This window comes from Magnolia sinica, chromosome 15, assembly GCF_029962835.1.
Source record: "Magnolia sinica isolate HGM2019 chromosome 15, MsV1, whole genome shotgun sequence".
Taxonomy (NCBI): Eukaryota; Viridiplantae; Streptophyta; class Magnoliopsida; order Magnoliales; family Magnoliaceae; genus Magnolia; species Magnolia sinica.
This window is the reverse complement of record NC_080587.1, coordinates 43758978-43774901: the sequence shown is the minus strand read 5'-3', so window position 1 is coordinate 43774901 and position 15924 is coordinate 43758978. Positions and strand designations below refer to the sequence as shown.

Sequence of the window (15924 nt, the reverse complement as noted above, 5' to 3'; positions counted from 1 at the left end):
GCTACGATTTCATCGTCTACTGCATTAGCCTCTTTCTTAGGCTTTTTTCGGTCCCTACAGACTCGGGCGAAATGTCCGGTCTTGCCGTAGACATAGCAAGCTCCCTTAGGTTTGCCGTTTTTCTTCTTTTGGGTTTTCTTGAATTTTCCTTGATCTTTGTTAGGTTTAAGGGAATCAGCTTTCTTATAGGTATTACTTTGGGATGTCTTTTCTACTGCGTTCACCTTGGATGAGGATGCACCATTAGCGTCATCCTTTTTGTCTCGGTTACGAGATTCTTCTTCAATACGAAGATGCTTCTGGATTTGTTCTAGGGTGAACTCTTCGGATTTATACAGTAGTTTCTTCCTGTAGTCTTTCCAGCTCGGAGGCAACTTTGCGATTATAGCTCCGACTTGAAAAGATTCAGGAAGATCGATTTTTATGGCTTATTTTATTTACAATAAGCTGCAGTTCTTGGATTTGGGCAAGCAGCGGTAGATTGTCTACCATAGTGAAGTCGAAATACCTAGCAATTAGAAATTTCTGTGTACCTTCCTCTTCAGCCTTGTATTTGTACTCCAGTGCGCTCCAAATTTCTTTTGCTGATGTGGTCCTCGTGTACAAATCGTACAATCGATCAGAGAGAGCATTGAGGATGTGGCCACGACACAGCAGTTCATCTTCTTGTCGCTTGATCCTAGTAGCGATCTGTTCTGGAGTGTCAGTGTCCTTTGCTTCAGGCAGAGGCTGGAGAGTTGGGTCCAAGATGTAGAAGATCTTCAGAGCGGTTGGCAGGAATTTCAGCTTGTCCTGCCATCTAGTAAAATTTGAACCATCGAATCGGTCCAATCGGATCAGATCCTGGTTCATCAATTTGATTGATGCAACACTTTCGGTGTCCATAATCACGCTTTAAGATTGTTAGAAAAACTTCTTTTGAATACATCGAAAAATAAATAATAAAATAAATAAAATTATCACTAGGCTGAATCACGTATAAAATACGCTGTCCTTAAAGCGTGATTCGCCCCCTTATCAACTGCTGATGGGTTACAAGCTAATTGCTTCTAGGATAAGACAAGCCTTATCTGGATCCAGCGTGCAGCAATCACGATAGGTCCACTATGGAACAATTTTAACGCAGTAGATTTATTCTGACAGACTTAGACTATGGAGATGATAACAGTATTCTAGTATGAAGCTATGGACTGTATCTGATTTGATGGGGAGATGGTGTGTTGAGATGATGAAATCGGACTGGAATGGTCCAGTTTATATAGGTCTCAGGTTTAGACCCATTGCTGTGTGGTATTCAATGGTCCAGAATGTTTGAAAAACGTTTCTGGCCGTTGTCCATTAATCTCAGACGTTTGTGGTCATTAGATCTGTAGATCTGACCGTTGGATCATCCTGGCCCGTCCGTTTTTGGACCGTTGTGTTTTGAAGGTAGCTATCCGTTTAAGAAACGGCTGGACGTTTCAGATTTAAGATCCGACCGTTCTCAGTCACCTATAAAACCCAGACTCATTTTCAACATTTCAGATCCACATCGCCCTCTGACCAAACCCATCGCACCGCGATTGCACCGAGGTCGCACCGGTTCGTGTAAGGTCGCGAGGGAGCGACCACTCTGCGACACGTGCGAAGTGCAAAGTGCGTCATCTAACGCCACTACATCCACACTGCCCACGCCCGAGCCCGAGCGCGAGCGCGCGTGCGTGGGTGCGTGTGTTTCAGTGTTTCGCATTGGAATACGCAACCCGTGTTTCATCTCCTCCAAAAAGCTCCAAGTAAGAATACCCTTCTCAACATCTCATATAAACCACAAAACTTTTCTTTGCATTTTCAATGTGGGACAAAGTACACACACCGCACTTTTTAATTTAAAAATTCAAAAAGGTATTTTGGCGGGAAAATCCCGAAATTTTGAAAATTTTGAATTTTCATTTTTTAATTATTTTTTAAACCACTAATTTTCAACATAAAAAACTAAGAGAGCCGAACTACAGAAAAATTAAAATGAGTAGGGAAATGACTAGCGTTAAACTTCCCTAGGTTTCCGTGGAAGCGGATTGTGTACTGAGTAACTCAGTATGGTAAACTCCGTGGGCCCCAGTGTCATTCATACATTATATCCACTCCGTCCATCTATTTTAACACATAATTGTAGGGCTTCACCCAAAAAATGGAATATACACAAACCTCAAATGGACCACACCATCGGAAACAGTGTGAATTGAACATCTACCATTGAAAATTTCTCGAGAACAACAGAAGTTTTAGATCAAGCTGATATTTGTTTCTTCCCTTCATCCATGTCTTTCTTATCTTATGAACAGGTTGGATGACAAATAAACATCACTGGGGGCCATAGAAAGTTTTCAACGGTTGAAATCAATATTTCCACTTTTTCCAGTGGTATGGTCCACTTAATCTTTGTATATGTATCAATTTTGGGTTGAACCCATAAAATGACCTGTAAAAACGAATGGACGGCGTGGATAAACCACACGCATTGGTGGTGGGCCCAACTGAGTTTACTCAGTACGATAAGAGCGTACGTACTGAGTAACTCAGTACGCAATCCGATTCCGGTTTCCGTGATATTTATATGCCATTCATACTGTTCATAAGATCCTTCCTAAGGGGATAAACTGAAATTACAAAAATATTAGTCTGATTAAAAAAATCTTATTGCCCCACTAATGTTTCAATGGTTGACATTCAAAAATCGTTGTTTCCTGCCGTGTGGCCCACTTGAGTTTTTGACCGATCTACTTCATTTTTGTGCTCATCATGTCCTAACATGATCAGAAAAAATGGATGGACAGGATGGATTTATTATAAACGTCAAGGTGCACCCCACCTAGCTTCCAAGCGAAGGAACATCTTGCAAAGGCCAATCGCATGCAAATGGGGTCCGATTTTTCAGGACTCGGATCGCTTGGTGATGAGCCCGAAATCGGATTGCGTACTAAGTTACTCAGTGTGCTCTTATCGTACTGAGTAAACTCAGTTGGGGCTACCTTGAACATATGTGGTTTATCCTCACCGTCCATTTGTTTTTCCATGTAATTTAAGGGGTTGATCTCAAAATTGAAGCATATCCAAAGATCAAGTGGATCATACCACTGGAAACAGTGGGGATAATGATTTCTACCATTGAAATCTTTCTAGGCCTCACAGTGATGTCTATTTGTCATCCAACCTTTTCATAAGATCATACACACATGGATGAAGGGAAACCACAAAAATAAGCTTGATCCAAAACTTATGTGGCTCCCAAGAATTTTTCAATGGTAGACATTCAATTCAACTGTTCCGTGTAGTGTAGTCCATTTGAAAATTGGATATGCTTTATTTTTTATATCAAACTTTAAATGTATTAAAAGTATCTGATAAAATGAATCGACGGAACGGATAGTATACATAAATCATGAGCAGCCTCACGGAGTTTACTCAGTACGCTAAGCGTAGTGAGCTACTCACTGCGCGATCCGCTTCCGATTAGCCCCGGGTAACGAAATCGGATTGCGTACGGAATTACTCAGTAGGCATTTATCGTAGTGAGTAAACTTGGTTGGGCCTACCTCCGAATGTTTGTGGATTATCCACGCCGTCCATCCGTTTTTCCAGCTAATTTTAGTTGCTGAGCCGAAAATTGAAGCATTCCCAAAGCTCAAGTTGACCACACCGCAGGAAACATTGGGAATAATGACTTCCACAGTTGAAACCTTAGTAGGGCCCACAGTGATGTTTATCTGCCATCCAACCTGTTCATAAAATCACACAAACATAGATGAAGGGAAAACACGAATAACAGATTAATCCAAAACTTCTGTGGCCCCAAGAAATTTCCGACCATAGAATTTCAATTCATACTGTTCCCGGGGGAAGGTCCACTTGAGATTTGGATATACTTTTTTTTTTTTCTGGTCCAGAGCCCTCAAATTATCTGTTAAAATGGATGGATCTGGGTAAAATATGTAATTCATGGTGGACCCATAGAGTTTACTCAGTACGCAATCCGCATCCCCGTGGATGGCTTACTTGGCGAGGCCTTGGGTGGGGCTACCCCGATTTATGTGTTGCATATCCAGACCGTCCATCAGTATTTCAAGCTCATTTTAGGGCATGGTACTTAAAATGAAGCGGATCAAAATATCAAATGAGCTGCTAACTAGGGATTGAATACCCAGCATTGAAAACTTCTTGTGGACCAAAAAATATTTGGATCAATTTGATATTTGTTTTTCCCTTTATCCATATCTGTGTGTCCTTATCAAAAGGTTAGATCGAAAATAAACAATACGGTGAGTATTAAGGTGGGCCCGGGGAAGATTTTAATGGTTAGAGTTTAATCACCATTATTTCATGAGGTGCGGGTCTTGGAATTTGTTTCTGCATCATTTTGGAGCTCATGCCCTATAATGAGCTGGAAAAACGGGTGGAAGGCGTGCACAGCAACACAATAATCAAGTGGGCCCCACAGTCAGGGTCACAAAGTGTTGGGTAAGTGCGCGGCCGCACCAAATCCCCTCCAGATTGCACAGGAAATTCGTGGAGTCAGAAGCTGCCTGGGGCTCACAGAGATTTTCATGATAAATCCAGTCCCTCCATCAGTTTTACAAGACCACGATAGGATAGGATTATAAAAATCCAGGCAGATCCAAAACTCCTTCGGGCTACACAACACAAAACAGCGGGGATTGAATGCTCACCATTGGAAACTGTGGGGGCCACAGAAATTTTGTATCACGATGATATTTGTGCCTACGGTTTATCTGAGTGGTAATAACCCGTGAACAGTTTGGATAGCATATAAACATCATGGTCCGGCTTCAGGAAGATTTCAACAGTGTATGTTCCATTCCCACTGTTTCTTTTGGTGTGGCCCGCAGGAGTATTAGATCTGACTAATTTTTATAATCCTGTCCCATTGTGGACTTGAAAAACAAATGGATGGATTGGATTTTTCATAGAAATCGTTTTGGGCCCCACACACCTTCCCAGAACTACTGTGCTCACCGGCAATCCGCACGTACAGATGAAAGAGAACTACCTGGGTCAGTATAATACAAAGGAAAGTATTGCAAGATTGAAGAGGAGCTTTAGTAGAATACATCTGGCAGTATTGAAATATGATACACGGGGACTATGACAGTTTGATTAGGTACTTTTTAATGATCCAAACCGTTCATATGATGTGTCGACAAGGGATGAGACAAGCCCGTAAACAAATCTTATCTTGAAATATTTTAGCCATTTGATTATTGCAAGGTTAGTACACCGTGCATTTTTAGAGACAAAAGGTCAGATAATCCAAAGGTCAATATGACAATTTAAAAGTTTTGATCTTTCAACCACCTCCATCCAAGGATAGGCCCATCACCTAAACGGTGCCGATCATTGAAGCTATGACCCACTCAGGTCTTGTATCTGCCTTAGTTTTGGATTGTCGTCCTAACATTAGAAGCTGAAACTGATGGACGGATTAGATTTCACATGGACATCATAATGGGCCACGCAGGACTTTGTATCGTAGGAACTCCCTGCCGGCCTCCCGATGAGTCAGAATGTAGTATCGGATAGGTTGTATACATCCCAACGTACTGAAATGTGATACATCGGGAAGCGGATTATGTGGTGTACCGAGTGGTGGTGTGTTCACGTCATCAAGTTAGTTGGCCCCACTACGATGGATGTGTTATATCCACACCGTCCATCCATTTTGTCATATCATTCTAGGGCATTGGCTCAAAAATGAAGAAGGTCAAAAGATCAAGTGGAGAACACCACAAAAAGTAGTGGGACAATGACACCCACTATTGAAACCTTCCTAACACTTCACCTACGGTGATAAGTTGATTGAGTTTGAACGAATGGATGGTCAACCCAAACCCCAATCCTAAACACTAATTCAAAAAGTCTAAATCTTAATAACCCTAATCCTACACTCTAAACTCAATATAGTTAACTCGTGCAACCGAGGCAAGATAACCCAATCAACATAACCCTAAACCTTGGGAACTTAAAACCCTATAATCTTGATTTAGCTTGATGAGTCAACTCACCTAGTCAACTCATTGAGTCAACTCATCTGGTCAGCCTATCCAATTCAACAATCTAGTCAACTCACCGCTTAAGTCCAAAATCAAACTCGAACTAAAGCCCAAAACCAAGCCCAATCGGAGAAATATGCAAAACCTCAAAGCAACAACTTTCACAGCAGAGCATCCACATGCTTGGAGGAGGCTATCTGGCAAAGCAGGAAGTCCAAGTGGGGGCCAGTGGCAACCAGCTTGCCACCGGTCATGTGGCACTCCCCCTCTTTGGGATAGCATCCCTTAAGTATGTGAAATCTACCTTTTTCAAACCCTAGGCGTGTGTTTGAGGTGTATTTACTAAATGTCCATTTTCTTGCCCAAAATTATCATTTTATCACTTCATCCAACACATGAGATGATGCCAATCATAACCGTTCAACCACCTTTTGCCCCTAAGATTATCAGCAATTACCAGAAAACTATAGCCTCCTCTTATCATTTCAAGCATCCAGTAGATTTAAGAAGCATCCCTTTTTATCCAGAGATCCTTTAGACTTAGCCATTTAGCCAAGCCTACATCAAGGAGAAGTGAGAGTGAGAGAAAGAGCCCAACTATTGTCTAGCCTAGCCTAACCAGAGTTTAAACCTCCTGAGCCACCTAAGTTGAAATCTGAGCCACTGAATCTAGCCTTGCGATACTTACATCCATTCGACATTTTAAGCTTCAATCAGTTTCATCAAAGCAAAGCATTAGCATCATACAACACTCATTCCCTTCTCAAACCATTTGCTCCTTATACACATCATCATTATATTGCATTTCATTATTTTCTCATATCTAACTAGCGATAGTATGCTTTGAGGCCTACCGATATAATCGGAACAGATCCACCAGAAACCTTAGCCAATTAGCCATCGTTTTGTCATATATATTGCATTTCATCATTTTTTTTTGTATCTGAATGGCGGGCATATGCTCTGCAGTTTGTCGATATAATCTAAATAGCCGTCGTTTTATCATAAACATCAATATAACATTGATACAACATCAATCATCTCATACATCACATTTGTACATATTATGCACTCTACACTCGATCGTTTCCAACGTATCCTCTGCAGCTTACCGATATAATCGAATCTTACCCATTGGAAATTCAAATCGATCAATCACCATTGTCATTTCATCACATTACATTTTCTGCACATGAGAATTAGTTTTATTCTTTAAAATTTAATCAGATCTTGGGAAGTAAAGACCATACACCTATACAGACAGAGTGGGTGCCTAATACCTTCTCTTTCTATAACTGCGGTACCTTGGAATATCTAAAACGCAAACTCACAAGTCATCCTAGGGTTAAAGATTTTCAGGTTCACAATTCTAAACGTTTTTACATGGTCTAACCAATGGTAGGATAATAATAATTGGTTAGTGGCGACTCTCATCAAATATAATACTCTTTTACCTCCAAATAAAAACCTTTGAGCGATTCAATCAGTAAAAAAGAGAGTCGATATCTCATCCCTTGAAAATCCTCCCTCTAGCGTGCACACTCCATGATGTTTATTTGACATCCAACGTGTTCATAAGGTCACATATACATGCATGAAGAGAAAACCCAATTATCAGCTTAGATCTAAAAAATTTAGACCCATGCCCTGAAATGATCAAAATAGATGGACGGTGTGGACCCATAGAACTTGGTGACATCATTACACCACCGAGTTTCGTAGTGTGTGGCACACCACCCAATCCGCTACCAATAAACAGGGACTTTGGCCTTCTAAATCGGATGCACATCCAATTGCTGGTCCGAGTCTGACGCGCCTGTAGCCCAACCCATCCACACGATGGCTTGTGTTAGAGATCTGAGCCGTCAATCAGGTGGGTTCCATTGATCAATGCCATGACCTAGAAATTAGGCCATTCCACTCGCCTAGTGGAACACGGTGGACCAAATAAATGGACAGCTGAAAATGTTTGCTTTTGTTTCTTAAACTATCGCCGACGAGTAGACCGGATCGGTACTACCAGGACCTATCTGGACACGGACGGTCATGTCGGAAGTTCTGTGGGGCCCACTGTGATCTGTATGTTTTATCCACACCGTCCATCTATTTTGACAGATCATTTTAGGGCCCGAGTTCAAAATTGAGACAAATTGAAGACTCAAACGGACCACACCAAATATAGCAGTGAGGATTTAAAGCCTACAGTTGAAAACTTCTCGGGGGCACAGAGGTTTCGAATCAAGCTGATATTTATGTTTTACCTTCATACATGTCTATATGACGTTATGAATAGGTTGGGTGGCAAATAAACATCACGGTGGGCTTTAGAATGTTTTCAACGGTAAGAGTTCAATCCCCACTGTTTCACGTGGTGTGGTCCTCTTGACCCTTCGAACTGCTTCCTTCTTTTGACTCATGACCTAAAATGAACTTTCAAAATAGATGGACGGCATGGATAAAACATATAGATCAGCGGGCTCCACAAAGTAGTACCCAATCCGAGCCCAATTTCGTAGTATACAAAATAATACAAAGTTATCTCTTTCTCAATCCGAACCATATCGTGTCGGAGTTGACTCGGTATGGCTCATGAGTCACCCCCAGCTCACACTTATTACCAACTGCGTCAGTACAAGTGTTCTCTCTCCATCGAACCATGCCAAGTCAACTCGGACGAGTCACACCAGTGTGACACGTCCACGTCTTAAAGGCAGGGGCGAATCTGGTGTTACCCCTACCATGTGGGGCCCACCTTGATAAATGTGTTATATATCCACACAGCCCATCCATTTTTACGGCTCAGTTTAGGACGTTTCCCAAAAAATTAAGCAGATCCAAAGATCCAGTGGACCACACCACTAGAAAAAGTGGTGAATGACCTTAAAAACTTTTTGCAGGCCACCAAAGTTTTGGATCAAGCTGATCTTGTCCCTTCATCCAGGTCTGACTAACCTTATCACAGATAGGATGGAAAATAAACATTATGGATCTACTTACAGTGACCTTGGGAAGTTTTAATGGTATGCATTCAATCACCACTATTTCCTGTAGTGTGATCCATCTGAGATTTGAATCTGCTAAATTTTTGGGACCACCCCCTAAAATGAGTTGGAAAAACAGATGGACGGCGCGTGGATATACAACACATCATCAAGGTGGGCCCCAAGGTAACACCTAAGAAGGCTGGACACCTTCAAATTTCAGCTAGAATGCCTGTCAGGCAAAACCCAGTTGGAAACGCCAAACAGAAACCTGAATTGAAAATCCATCTTACATCTAACAACCAATCCAAGCAATCTAACTAAATCAGATTGTTGAAAATCCATCTTACATCTATCCTCCTAAACTTCATTAAAAACCAATCCAAGCAATCTAACTAAATCAGATTGTTGAAAATCCATCTTACATCTATCCTCCTAAACTTCATTGAAAACCAATCCAAGCAATCTAACTAAATTAGATTTTCAACATAACAATTCACAGTTCTATCCCAAAACAATGTGAGTTTGTATTCTTCATGTGTATTAGACAAACGATATTGATTTACAACTTCGCATGTCCCCTAAGAATAACAAAGGAAGAAAAATCATAACAAACACGAGTTGTACAGACATATATATACAAAAATCAAACACTGGTTTTAATCCCTCCTATCATCAGTTCATTGCAGTGTTGTGAATTCTTGCATTGAATTAGAAAAGTAGAGGATGTCCAACGGCCTCTTGTCGATGCTGTCTTTCAGTATTGTAATTTGGCCTTCATTGATAAGCACGTTGTCTTCGAGAGCTTCCATCTTCTTCTTCATTGAGTTCACTTCGTAGTTCAGCAGCATATTATTCTCACGGTGCTACTTCACTTCCTCCCACATCAAATCTCTCTCCTCCATCACTTTCGACAGTATCCCCTTCGCGATCGTCAGCTTCTTCATTCACTCTTGTAAATCACTTCGGTGTTGGTTGATAATCTCTTCCTTCCTAACATCTGTTCATTAATAAATTTCATCCGATGGTTAAGAATGCAGGAGATGATAGATGAAAAATCCTAACCATGGTTTTAAGACTGGTCCGAGTCATTTGCAACTCAGACGAGTCGACCCAGATTCGGCACTACCCAATCTGATCCAATACCACCACAGGTCACTGCCAACCCCAACTTGGTTAGCAAGCTATTCAATAACAGCAACAATGGTCGTTAGGGTATGGGCCATTGTGGCCGTTACAGGTCCGTTACCAGCTTTTTTTTTTTTCCCAGAATAGGCACTACAGAGCCTTGTATTGCAAAACAAGTCCCACCACAATTATAACAGTTCAATGATCCATACCGTTCATATGATTGGTCGGAATTGGATGGGACAAGCCCATAAACAAATACGCATATTGAAATATTTTAGCAATTTGATTATTGAGACAATCTTGACAATTGAATCTTTTTATTAAATATGAATGAAAACTATAAATGATACTGGATGTATATTGGGCCTGAAGCTAATTCATTTTAGAGTGACTTAAAAATCGGTAGACGATAATAGTCAAATGACTCCGTTACTCAACTCTGAGTCAAATGACTCATTGAGTCAAGGATGAAGGGGGATTGGTGGTGTCGAACTGGATCATTTGCACCGAATGCTACTTAAACGAGTGTTAAATCCATGGTTAGGGGTGCTGAAAATCAGGCTTGAGCCCATTCAAGTGGGGTAAGCGAGGCTCAAAACCAAATGGCTAACCATGCCCATTGTTGGCTCTATAATGTACCCATATTCAAAATACCTATTCTTACTTTCATTTAGTTTGATTGTCCTTTTTTTTTTTTTTTTTTTTGAAAGATAAAAAAAGATTTCAATAAATAATAATATAAAAAAAAGCGTTGAGGTAGTGTCATGAACAAAACAACAAAGAAATCAAGCAAAGATTGAAATGGAAATTGCATCTTTTCCACTCATTCCTTACTTCCCCACTCATTCTACAATAGTTATCTCAAACATGACATACAACCCAATCAACACTACAGCGATTATTGAGGGTCAAATATTGCATATTATCCCCCATTTATTACTTGGTTTTATGAACATGATAATACTTAATGTTTTATTTTAATCATGTTTGTGTTGCAAGGTGAATTTAAGAGCTTTGATTGAAAAGGATGCTAAAAGCATGGATTTAACACTAAAAAATCACCAAAGCCAATGATGGATCTTATGAGACCAAGAATGAAGAAGTCACATGCCAAAGATCTAAGAAAACCAAATGAGGAATGAAGAGTATTGAAGACTTGAAGTGAAGAAAAGGAACTCTAAAATCGGCATCCCTTGACTAGTTTAAGTCCATCCTCGACTAGTCGAAGGATCCTGCTCGACCAGTCGAAGATTCCTCGACTCGAACTCCAGCAACAAAATCCTTTAAATTCCCGTCATCTTTGACCAGTCAAAGGTTGTCCTCGACCAATCTAAGGTTACGCAAACAACACATGAATTACGAAAATTTGAGACAGTTTTTGAATTTTTCCAACTCGGTGTGAAAGTTGGAGTTGCAAAACTATAAATAAGGGTCCCTAGGATGTTCCTAGGCATCTTCTAGGGTTTAAGGAGTGGAGCAAAAGGGTGGAGCCGCCGTCCGAGAGTTTTCTTCTTCTTCCTTAGTTGATGTTTTATTTAAGAGTTCTTACTTCAATCATGTATATGGTTGGCCAAACCTCTTAGCTAGGGCTAAGAGGTGAAGCTTGTAGCGTGATTGGGATGTTTGCATGGTTTTGATTCATGTTTTGTTGAACTCTCTTGGATTCTAATTTGATTATGAAGGAATATTTTTAGTTTTTAATGGTTTGTTGTAACAAATTACAATAGATCTGCAATAGCTTGAAATATCTTCTTTTCCTAAATTTAGATTGTGAAATTAGTAAGTCCTGTTGTTCACCATTGTCCCTTGGGCATGGTAGGATAATGAAATCCTTCCTAACCTTCATAATTCTCTTATAATTGGTTGTATGATTGGTAAATCATATTGTTTGCTTTGTCTCCTGAGCATGGTTAGGTAATGCAATCACTTCCAAATCCTCACAACTCTCATCCATTGATGATTAGATCCATGAAAAGTTCAGAGATCTGACAAATCTCTTCTTACCAATTGGATAAGATAAGACTCTGATTCCAGTTGTGTCCTTGAATCAAGCAACGTAACCTCCTAATTGCTACAAGTGGATCCTTGGAAACCCTAGTTACCACATTTAAATTTATAAGATTTAATTACCTTATTCAAAATCACTTTATCAAATATTTCAGATTTAGATTTTCATCTTCTTCTAGTTCTACTTCTCGTTACTTTTAGAAGATACACAAGTTCAGTCTCTGTGGATTCGACCTCGGTCTCACCAAGATTATTACTGCATCGCGACCCTACACTTGGGGTTGTGAACAGTGATCATTGCAAAAAGGTGCCAAGATAAATAAAAAACATAAGCTCATACTTGGCTTGCAGAAGGGTAATGAATAAGAAGATGGTTAACCGAACTAAGCATTGGAATGACTATAAAGTGCTTTTGAAAATTGTTGATCATCATAATTCTATTTCTACTCATAAGAGGGACCCCTTAGTGCCACATATGAGTCATCTATCCTATATTCTCTCCACCCTTCTGAAGCATGACATAGAAGGATCCAATTGAAGAGCAACAAGTTGACTTGTCTCTAGTCCAAATCAACGCATTCACCAATCTAAGGCCTACAAGCATGAAACCACTCTAAGAGAGCGGTGTACTCGTCTACCTCATCATCCCTAAAGAAGCGCCAACAAGGTGGAGTCCACATTGCTGACTCACCACATGTCTCATAACATCTGTCAATCATAATGCTACAGTCTAGGCCAAACTAGCATTAGTCAGGAAAGAAATATTAAGAGGCAAGTCACCACTCCATGCATCTTCCCAACTTAGCTCTCATGCTATAAATAAGATTTTTCAAAAGCAATTCTAGAAGTTTCAATCAGCTCTAGAAAAAATAGTATTGTAAATTTGAAGAACAACACTAAAGGTTGCCTTTAATCACCAATATTTGATTGAATTGTAGTATTTAGTTTAATAGATGGGAAATGACCAAATTTCCAATTACCTTAGCATATAAGTAGTTCTCAAATTACGATTATATTCCTTTCATGTTCAATAGAGCTGGGCATCCCGAACTGTGAAAACCATAAATGGTGCTGGATGTAGCTTGGTCCTAAAGCTAGGGCTAAAAGTCGGGCAGGTTGGGTTAGGTTGGTACTCAACACTAGCCCAACCCAAGGTTCCTATACGTCAACCCTAACCCAATCCAACCCAACCTAAGGTTAGGAATTTTCAACCTCAGTTCAAAACTGTAACTAAAAAGGATAAAAACTAAGGCTAAAGCTTTTAGCCTCAGTTTTGCCTCAATTATCCTAACCGAGGTTGGAATCCCCATGGCTAAAGGCTTTAGCCTCGGTTTTAGCAACCAAGGCTAAAAAGGCTTTTATAACCTCAGTTCTTCAAGTGAAGCTAAAAGAACTTTTTTAGCTTTAGTTATCTTGAAACGAGGCTAATCAAAATTTTAACCTCCATTGTTTTCAATCGAGATTAAATCCAAATTTCAGCCTCAATTACCTCCAACCAAAGCTAAAACTATTTTTAACCTCGGTTCTCAACAATCAAGGTTAAATCCTTTAGCTACGGGAGTTGTAGTCTCTATTTAGATAACTAAGGCAAAACCGAGAATAAAGATGAATTTAGCCTCTTTTGAAATCAACCGAGGCTAAATTCAGTTTTTAACCTCATTTCTCAATAACCGAGGCTAAATATAGTTTTTCACCTCAGTTGATGCCAACCGATACTAAATCCATCTTTAGCCTTGGTTTCTATCAACCGAAGCTAACAATATCATAATCAACCAATGACTGAACCTGTGTATGTTTCACCCATTTAACATTCATCAAGACAACAATCAGCACAATACCAACAAAACAATTAATAATCTATTTAAAGTATCCAAAACAAACTGCAAATGCACATGAACTGTCACATAGCCTTCCACATGAACCGTTTCAGTAAGGTCCTCTTCTGGACCGATCGATCATGTACTCCATGGACATGACTATTTTCTCTCAAATCGGATCAATCGGTGGGTTTGTAACCTGAGCAAACATCTGCTTGAAATACTCAAATGTAAGTTTCTCTTCATTAGACATCACAGCCAAAGGAGCATCATTTCCCATTGAGCCAAGAGCCTCAGTACCATCTTTTGCCATGGGCATCAACAACATCTCCAGGGCTTCTACAATGTATCTGAATAAGGAAACCCATTGATTTATTTCATTTTTCATAGATGAACAAGAAAACAGCACAGAAAAAGTCTGAAACTACTTACCCAAAAGAAGAATAATTAATCACATACACTGATGTCCTTCTTGATTTCGCACAAGCATCAAATTCCTTTCAAGAAACAAAGTATAACAAACCCTACACAAAAACATCGTTAAATAGCAGAGAGCAAATCCTTTGTTTTCCAAAGGGCATTGTCAGCAAAAAAGGGCATAAAATAAAAGGTATAAAAATGGGTCATCGAAAGACTTCTCTCTACAGTACTCATAGCTGAAGAACTATATCCAACATACAACATGAGAAGGTGGTGAGATAACATAGAAAACAAGCACTACCAAGCAGATAGTATCCAACGGCCTGAGTATTCTCCCCAAGTAACATAAGAGATTAAACAACCTTATTGGTAGTGCTAGTCTTTTATGTCTGAAGGGTTCGGTAATAAAGGTGGCATAGAGCAGAAAGTTGATTCTGAACAGCACCTGGTCCACCGTCATGCTCGTGGCCATGAAGTACTACCAGAGTAACAAAAAGAAGACATAAGATAACAGGTGACAAGGTTATTCATGTAATCCATTCTCAGGTAGTCACAGATTGTCCTAGACCATGTGTATGCAAAAAGAAAAAAACGAAAAGAAAAAAAAAAGGGTCTTCTATTGCTACAAGGTTGCGGGCTCTGCTGCTGGTTCAGTCTTGATCGCTGCTGTCGATTGCTTTGTCATGGCAATCTGTTTGGGGGGTAGTCTTGCAGAGGCTGTTAACTGCACCAGGCTTCGGCTGCTGGCCCCGTTCCTACTTTTATCTTTTTGGTGGTGGAGGTTCTTTGATTTTGTTGTTGGCTTAATCATGGCTCATGTTTAGTGGCTGGGTGTGAGGTGGCAGATTGTGTTCAGAGGCGGCTGGTTTGGGTGGGATGGCTGGGCAGTTTCAAATCGCCGCTTGCAGATGGCTTGTCTGTTGGTTGTTTGTGTAGGTGTTTAGTTGTTAATGCAGGCAAGGTAGAAGCATCTGGCTATTGGTTTTGATTGTTGCCTGAGTAGCAGAGGAGCTAGAAAGATCTCTGTGGCTGGGATGCGAGGGAGTGAGCTGGAGTTTTGTTTGCCTGGTGTTTCTCTTAGAAGCTTTTGTGCAGATTTTGTTGTGCTTGCTGGAGTTTTCATGGCGGAATTCACTATGCAGTTTTGCGAGGTCACTGAAAGCTCTGGGTCGCGTCGTTTGAGGGGTTTTTGTTTCTTTCAATTAGTTAGTTTGAGTTGGTTGGGCATATATGATAGGTGTGGCGCTGTTTTTTGTGTTGCCCGCCCGAAATTGTAATTTTCCCCGCATGAATATAGATTCAGGTGGTGGGAAAAAAAAGAAAAAAAAAAAAAAGAAAAAAGAAAAAAAGAAGGTCAACATGATGGATGCTCTGGATATTTCACCTAAAAAAAAAAGATCAACAGGTGACATGAACAGTGAGTCTGACAAATTCCCAAATATAGCTTCATGCTGGAGTGAAAAGGACAGAACAGAAAATGACAACAATGAGCGTGTCATAGACACCAGTGAGAAGACAACCTTG

General features: G+C 40.2%; 1 pseudogene; it reads right to left on the bottom strand.

Moving 5' to 3' along the window:
* The window catches only part of LOC131226918 (beta-glucosidase 43-like), a 28743-nt pseudogene extending 13532 nt beyond the window's left edge, over positions 1–15211 (bottom strand).
* Positions 15212–15924: the final 713 nt, after the last annotated feature.